Source organism: Lathyrus oleraceus, chromosome 1 (assembly GCF_024323335.1).
Source record: "Lathyrus oleraceus cultivar Zhongwan6 chromosome 1, CAAS_Psat_ZW6_1.0, whole genome shotgun sequence".
NCBI classification, from domain to species: domain Eukaryota; kingdom Viridiplantae; phylum Streptophyta; class Magnoliopsida; order Fabales; family Fabaceae; genus Lathyrus; species Lathyrus oleraceus.
This window is the reverse complement of record NC_066579.1, coordinates 35,205,338-35,213,073: the sequence shown is the minus strand read 5'-3', so window position 1 is coordinate 35,213,073 and position 7,736 is coordinate 35,205,338.

The window sequence follows — 7,736 nt, the reverse complement described above, 5'->3', positions numbered from 1 at the left end:
TTTGAGCTTCTGCGACAAAGAACTCCCTGAGGAGGGAAGAAATCATAACCTGGCTTTGCATATTTCAATGAACTGCAAGGAAGATGCTTTGTAAAATGTGCTTGTTGACACCGGTTCTTCACTCAATGTACTTTCGAAGTCAACTTTATCAAAGCTATCATACCAAGGAGCGCCTATGAGGTACAATGGTGTAATTGTCAAAGCCTTTGATGGCTCGCGCAAAACGGTAATTGGTGAAGTGGACCTTCCAGTCAAGATAGGTCCGAGTGATTTTCAAATTACTTTTCAAGTAATGGATATTCACCCGGCCTACAGCTATTTATTGGGAAGGCCATGGATTCATGAGGCAGGGGTTGTTACCTTCACTCTGCATCAAAAATTGAAATTTGTGAACAATGGAAAGCTTATGATTGTTGGAGGAGAGAAGGCTTTGTTGGTTAGCCATCTGTCATCTTTCTCGCATGTTGAAGCTGAAGATGAGGTTGGAACTCCGTTCCAAGCCTTGTCTATTGCTGCTGAGAAGAGAGTTAGGGCACCTATGTCCTCGTTGGAAGATGCTCAGAAGATTGTTGAAGAAGGTACTGTTGATCAGTGGGGGCGCATGGTAGAGGTCTTCGACAATAAAGGCAGAACTGGTTTGGGGTTCCAAAAAGGTTCATCAACTGTTAGATCTGAAGATATGCAACTCAGCTTCCGTAGCGGAGGGTTCATTCTTGGCAATGAACAACACTTAGCTGCTGTGCTAGAGGATAGTGAAGAGGAAGATTGCACCAACTTTATAAAGCATGGAAAGACATGCAACAATTGGACTGTTGTTGATATTCCTGTTATTTTGCATCGATCTAAGTAATTGCTTTTATATTTTAAAATCCTTCTCCTATGCCTAAGGGAGAAATGAACATTGTTTGGGCATTTTAAATTGATCATCAATAAAATTCATTATATTCATCCACATCTTTGATGTTTATTTTTACTTTTTTCTTTATTCTGAAAATGGTAATCACAAAAAACATAAATAAACAATATAATTGTCCATCTGCATAATATTTGGTCACAAATTCATTTCTCTAAAATAAAAATATCAAATCATTATGCAGGTTGGTTCCTAACCCCATTGAATACAATGATCCTTCTTCTTTTCCAAATTTTGAATTCCCTGTGTTTAAGGCCGAGGAGGAAAGTGATATAGAGGTGGGCGATAAATTTTCTCGTCTTCTTGAGCAAGATGAAAAGATTATTCAGCCGTTTGAAGAGCAAATTGAGCTAGTCACCTTGGGTTCCGAAGATGATGTGAAGGAAGTCAAGATTGGGTCTCGACTGTGTCCAGATGCTAAGAAGGGGTTGATTGATCTTCTTCGAGAATATTCAGATGTGTTTGCTTGGTCCTATCAAGACATGCCTGGGTTGGATTCTGAGATTGTGGAGCATAGATTGCCGTTGAAGCCAGAATGCCTGCCAGTCAAGCAGAAGTTGAGAAGAACGCATCCTGATATGGCTGTGAAGATCAAAGAGGAAGTGCAGAAGCAAATTGACGCCGGTTTCCTTGTGACCGCTGAGTATCCGCAATGGGTGGCCAATATTGCGCCTATGCCAAAGAAAGATGGAAAAGTCTGCATGTGTGTCAACTATAGAGATTTGAATAAAGCCAGTCCGAAAGATGATTTCCCTCTTCCACACATTGATATGTTGGTAGACAATACTGCTAAATTCAAAGTCTTTTCGTTTATGGACAGATTTTCCGGATATAATCAGATCAAAATGGCACCCGAAGATATGGAGAAGACCATATTCATTACACCCTGGGGAACATTCTGTTATAGAGTGATGGCTTTCGGTCTAAAGAATGCTGGTGCGAGTTACCAAAGAGCAATGACTACTCTTTTTCATGATGTGATGCACAAAGAGATTGAAGTATATGTCGATAACATAATTTCTAAATCAACTGATGAAGAGGAACATGTTGAGCATTTGTTGAAGCTATTCCAGCGTTTGAGGAAGTATAAACTCCGCTTGAATCCCAATAAGTGTACTTTTGGTGTTCATTCCAGTAAGTTGTCGGGCTTCATTGTCGGCGAGAAGGGTATTGAAGTTGATCCTGCCAAGGTCAAAGCAATACAAGAGATGCCTGCGCCCAAAACTAAGAAGCAAGTCAGAGGTTTTCTCGGCCGCTTGAATTATATTTCCAGATTCATTTCCCACGTGACTGCCATGTGTGCGCCTATATTCAAGCTTCTTCAGAAAGATCAGTCTTGTGATTGGACCGAAGACTGCCAGAAAGCTTTTGACAGTATCAAGGAATATTTGCTTGAACCTCCGATTTTGTCTCCCCATGTTGAAGGAAGACCGTTGATCATATATTTGACTGTACTCGAAAATAGTATGGGTTGTGTTCTTGGTCAGCAAGATGAGACTGGAAAGAAAGAATTTGCAATTTACTACCTCAGTAAGAAGTTCAGCGACTGTGAGACTCGGTATTCTATGCTTGAGAAAACTTATTGCGCATTGGCTTGGGCCACTAAGCGTCTTCGGTAGTATATGTTGAATCATACCACTTGGTTGATATCCAAAATGGATCTAATCAAGTATATATTCGAGAAGCCTGCTTTAACTGGGAGAATTGCCCGTTCGCAGATGTTGTTATCAGAGTATGATATCGAATACCGATCTTAGAAAGCGATCAAAGGTAGTTTCTTGGCTGACTATTTGGCTCACCAACCAATTGAAGATTACCAGTCAGTGCAGTATGATTTTCCTGATGAACAAATTTTGTACTTGAAAATGAAATATTGTGATGAACCATTGCTATAAGAAGGGCCAAAACCTGGTTCCCGTTGGGACATGGTATTTGATGAAGTTGTTAATCAATATGGAAATGGCATTGGGGCAGTGATCATTAGTCCTCAAGGCACACATCTACCATTTACAGCTAGATTGACTTTCAAGTGTACAAACAACATGGCAGAATATGAAGCTTGCATAATAGGGCTTGAAGAGGCCATGAATCTCAGAATCAAGTATTTGGATGTCTTCGGTGATTCGGCTTTGGTTGTGAATCAGATCAAAGGAGAATGAGAGACAAGTCAACCCGGTTTAATACCATATAGAGATTATGCGATGAGGATTTCAACTTTCTTTACAAAGGTTGAATTTCATCATATCCCTAGAGATGAGAACTGGATGGCAGATGCTCTTGCAACATTGGCATCAATGATTGTAGTGAAGTATTGGAATGAAGTTCCTAATTTATCTGTGATGCGTCTTGATAGGCCAGCTTATGTGGTTGCTGTTGAAGAGATCAAAGACGAGAAGCTGTGGTATTATGACATCAAGTGCTTCCTCCAAAGTCAGATTTACCTGCATGGGGCATCTTTGAAAGATAAGAAGACTTTGAGAAGATTAGTCGGCAATTTCTACTTGAATGGTGATATACTATACAAGAGAAACTTCGACATGGTTTTGCTCAGATGCGTGGATAGACACGAAGAAAACTTGTTGATGACCGAAGTGCATGAAGGTTCCTTTGGTACTCATTCCAATGGACATGCAATGGAGAAGAAGATGTTGCGAGCAGGTTACTATTGGCTGACAATGGAATCTGACTGTTACAGATTTGTGAAGAAATGCCACAAGTGTCAAATTTATGCTGATAAGATTCATGTTCCTCCGACACTGTTGAATGTTATCTCTTCCCCATGGCCCTTCTCCATGTGGGGAATTGATATGATTGGGATGATTGAGCCCAAAGCTTCGAATGGACATCGTTTCATTTTGGTGGCAATTGACTACTTCATAAAATGGGGTGAAGCGGCATCGTATGCAAATGTAACCAAGCAAGTTGTTGTAAGGTTTATCAAGAATCATATCATATGTAGTTATGGTGTGCAAAGTAAGATCATTACTGACAATGGATCGAACTTGAATAACAAGATGGTGGAAGCTCTTTGTAAAGACTTCAAGATTGCACATCATAATTCTTCTCCCTACAGACCCAAGATGAATGGGGCTGTTGAAGCTGCGAATAAGAACATCAAGAAGATTATCCAAAAGATGGTTGTCACGTATAAGGATTGGAATGAGATGCTCCCATTTGCTTTGCATGGGTATCGTACATCCGTCCGCACTTCAATAGGGGGCAACCCCTTCCTCTCTTGTTTATGGTATGGAAGCAGTGCTCCCCGTAGAGGTTGAGATTCCTTCATTGTGCGTGCTCATGGAAGCCAAGTTGACTGAAGCTGAATGGTGTCAGACTAGGTTTGACCAGTTGAATTTAATTGAAGAGAAGAGATTAACTGCCATGTGTCATGGTCAGTTATATCAACAGAGAATGAAAAAAGCTTTTGATAAGAAGGTCAGACCTCGAGTGTTCAGAGAAGGTGACCTTGTGCTCAAGAATATTTTGACATTCAAGCCAGATTCCAGAGGAAAATGGACTCCTAATTATGAAGGCCCATATGTTGTTAAGAGAGCCTTTTCAGACGGTGCATTGATTCTTACAACTATGGATGGTGAAGAGTTCACTCGTTCTGTGAACGCAGATGCAGTCAAGAAATACTTCGCCTAAAAATAAAAGAACAACTCGCTAAGTTGAAAACCAGAAAGGGCGGCTTATGCAAAAATGAGTGTCTCGGTGAATTGAAAACCCGAAAGGGCGATCCAGGCAAAAATTAGAGACATAAAACAGAAAGAATTTCCCGATAAGTTGAGTACCCCACCTTGGGGCAGCTTATGCAAAAATTAGGGATTATGGCAAGTAACTGCATTATGTTGATCTTCAGTGTTTTGAAGGCTTGATTGGGCACAAGGGCTGACATCAGTTCATCTCCTGCAGCGGTAAAGAGCACGGTGGATATCAAGAGTTAGTAGAAGGATTAAGGATCATTTGTATTCAATGTAACCCTTTTCCATGTAAATTACCATTTTCAACTTTGTAAAATTCTATGGAGTCTTGTCATTTACAGACTACCATTCCATTAAATAAAGTTGTGCTTTTATCCAAATTGTTTCTACTCTTATTTACTTCAGCCAATAGTTTTTAATTTTATTATGATCATTTTGAAATTAAATATTTTAAAATCAAAATTGATTTTTCTTTAATATATAAAAGCAAGAATTTTTCCAAAGCAAGTAAAAGGAATATCAACAACATTTCAAAGGATAGCAAGTCCTTAAGTGCGAAGCATCGGAGGTTCCCCAAGCAGTTAACCCTTCGGGTATCCCTAGACATTGGTGTTGATTCAACTCCCCGATGGAGTGTTTGATCCTTAGTGGAATTTCCTTGTCCCCAACTGATTTGGTTGATTCAGATACCTTGCGGTGTGTTGTTTTCCTCGACAGAGTTTCTGCTGTCCCCAGCGGAGTTTCAGCCTTCTCCAGCAAAGTTCGTATTTCCTTAGCAAGGTTGATCTTCAGAGATGGTTGATCTTCCCTAGTAGATCTTTTTGGTGTCCCTAGTAATCACCACTCAATTTGATCCCAGTCAGAGTTTCCTCCTAGTTTCTGAGCATCTTCTCCAGCAGTTGTCTCCATATTTTATGGATTGACCGAGGATTGTACCGGTGGTTCAAATTCTTTGCAACACCTCTATATCCTTCGTGATCATTTTGTCAGCATAACCATCATATATACATATACATTCATATAATTTCATAATTTTCATATTCTGCATCTTCATATTTGATTTGTTTGAGATTCTTATTCTTTGTTATGGTGATATTTTATCCCCATACCAAATCTGGCGCCTGTCCTCAGTCAATTGTAGAGTGTCAGCCCCTTAAGCAGAAAGACTTTAACCTTTCTCTATTTCCCCACTGAGTTTGTTTCTCTTGGACGGTTGTTATTTCAGTTTCCTCTCCAGTAAATTTTCTATATGGAATTACTCCCCTTGAGTTATGTCCTCAATGGGTTGAGTCTTGATTGACTGTTTTCTTTCTAGCTCTTACCTAGATGGATACTTTGGTCCCCTAAGAGCCTATTACCCAGTAACTGGTGATATTCTTCTTAGTTTGCAATTTTCCACTTCTTGCCCAATACCCGGCAAAAGTACCTTTTTTCTCCTCAGTAGAGTCCCCAGAGAGTTAACCCTTGATATGTTCATCTTAACCGATGACGGTTTTTCTTCTCCTAGTGGTTTTCTACTCAATAACCGGTAGTTGTAAATCCTAATTTTTCCCCTGTGTGGAGTCTATCCTTGATATGTTCACTTTAACTAGTGACGGATATTCTCTTCTATGGTATTCTATCCAGTAACTGATAGATGTAATCCCTATTTTTGCTCCTCATCAGATTCGATCCTTGATATGTTCATCCTAACTGATGACGGGTCTTCTCTTTGTTTGGTCTTCTACCCAGTAACCGGTAGTTGTAAATCCTATTTTATCCCCTTTTCAGAGTCTATCCTTGATATGTTCATCTTAACCGGTGACGGATTTTCTCTTTGATTGGTCTTCTACCCAGTAGCCGGTAGTTGTAAATCCTGTTTTGTCCCCTCGCAGAGTAAATCCTTGATATGTTTATCCTAACCGGTGAAGGATTTTCTCTCTGACGGTTTTCTATCCAGCTTTTGATAGATGTAATTCCTACCCTTTTTGTTCAGTTGGCTTATCCTTGATATGTTCATCCTAACCGATGACGGATATCCTCCTTGACATTTCCAGGCAAGTCTATCCTTGATATGTTCATCTTAACAGGTGACGAATTTTCTTCCTTTTCGAGTTTATCCTTGATATGTTCATCCTAACCGATGACGGATACTCTCACCCTTGGTCTTTTTCCTAGTAACTGGTAGTTGTAAATCCCATTTTTCTGCAGTTTTCCCCATCAAGGTTATTCTTACCCAGTAACTGGTAATGAATACTCCCTCCTGGCGGTTCCCAGCGAGTCATCCTTGATATGTTCATCTTAATCGATGACAGATGTCCTCTCTAACAAATCCTTTATATGATCTACCATGACCCAAGAATGTCAAGAGAATTGGAAGTTATCAAGTTGGTTGATGGTGGTTGGCTAGATGGATTCATCTGATCAAAACTGGGTCTCCCTAGACCCTATCTCCTACAATTTTCATCATATGAAAATGATTCTAAGAGAAACATTTCTCTGAATTACATTCCAAATAACTTTCATGTTGAGACCTAGAGCTAGTTTTGCTTGTAAAATCATTTTCTATGTTGAAATATTATAGGTCATTTTGTCTAAACCCTAATTTGAAAGTCAACTTCCCAAGGCCATAACTTGCTCAATTTTTATGAGATGAAAGATTTCCATGTTTCAAAATCAAATTCAATGTGTCTACTTCAACTTTTATGTTTATAGTGGGAGCTAATTCAACTTTTTTGAGCATGTGATATGAGGTTACATTATAGGTCACTTTTGACCTATACCATTGAATAAGTGATTTTTCCAAACTTCAAAAATACATAACTCTATCATTTAAAATCCAAATGACATGAAATTTATGACCATTTTTAAGGTCTTCTAAATAGCTACAACTTTTATGAAGACACTTTTCTCATTTGAAGCTCATATAAAAAGTTAAGCAAGGTGGAACATTGAGACATATGGCTTGACACTTAGAAATTTTTTGATATGTAAAACATTTCCAAACTTCCACCTCAAATTTCTCCAAGTTCAAAGCTCCAAATGAAAAAGTATTGAACATGAAAGTTGTTCCTCTTGATCTCACCTTTCCAAAGAGCTCAAATGTATTCATTTTGGACAAAGAATGCATAGGTTGCGCA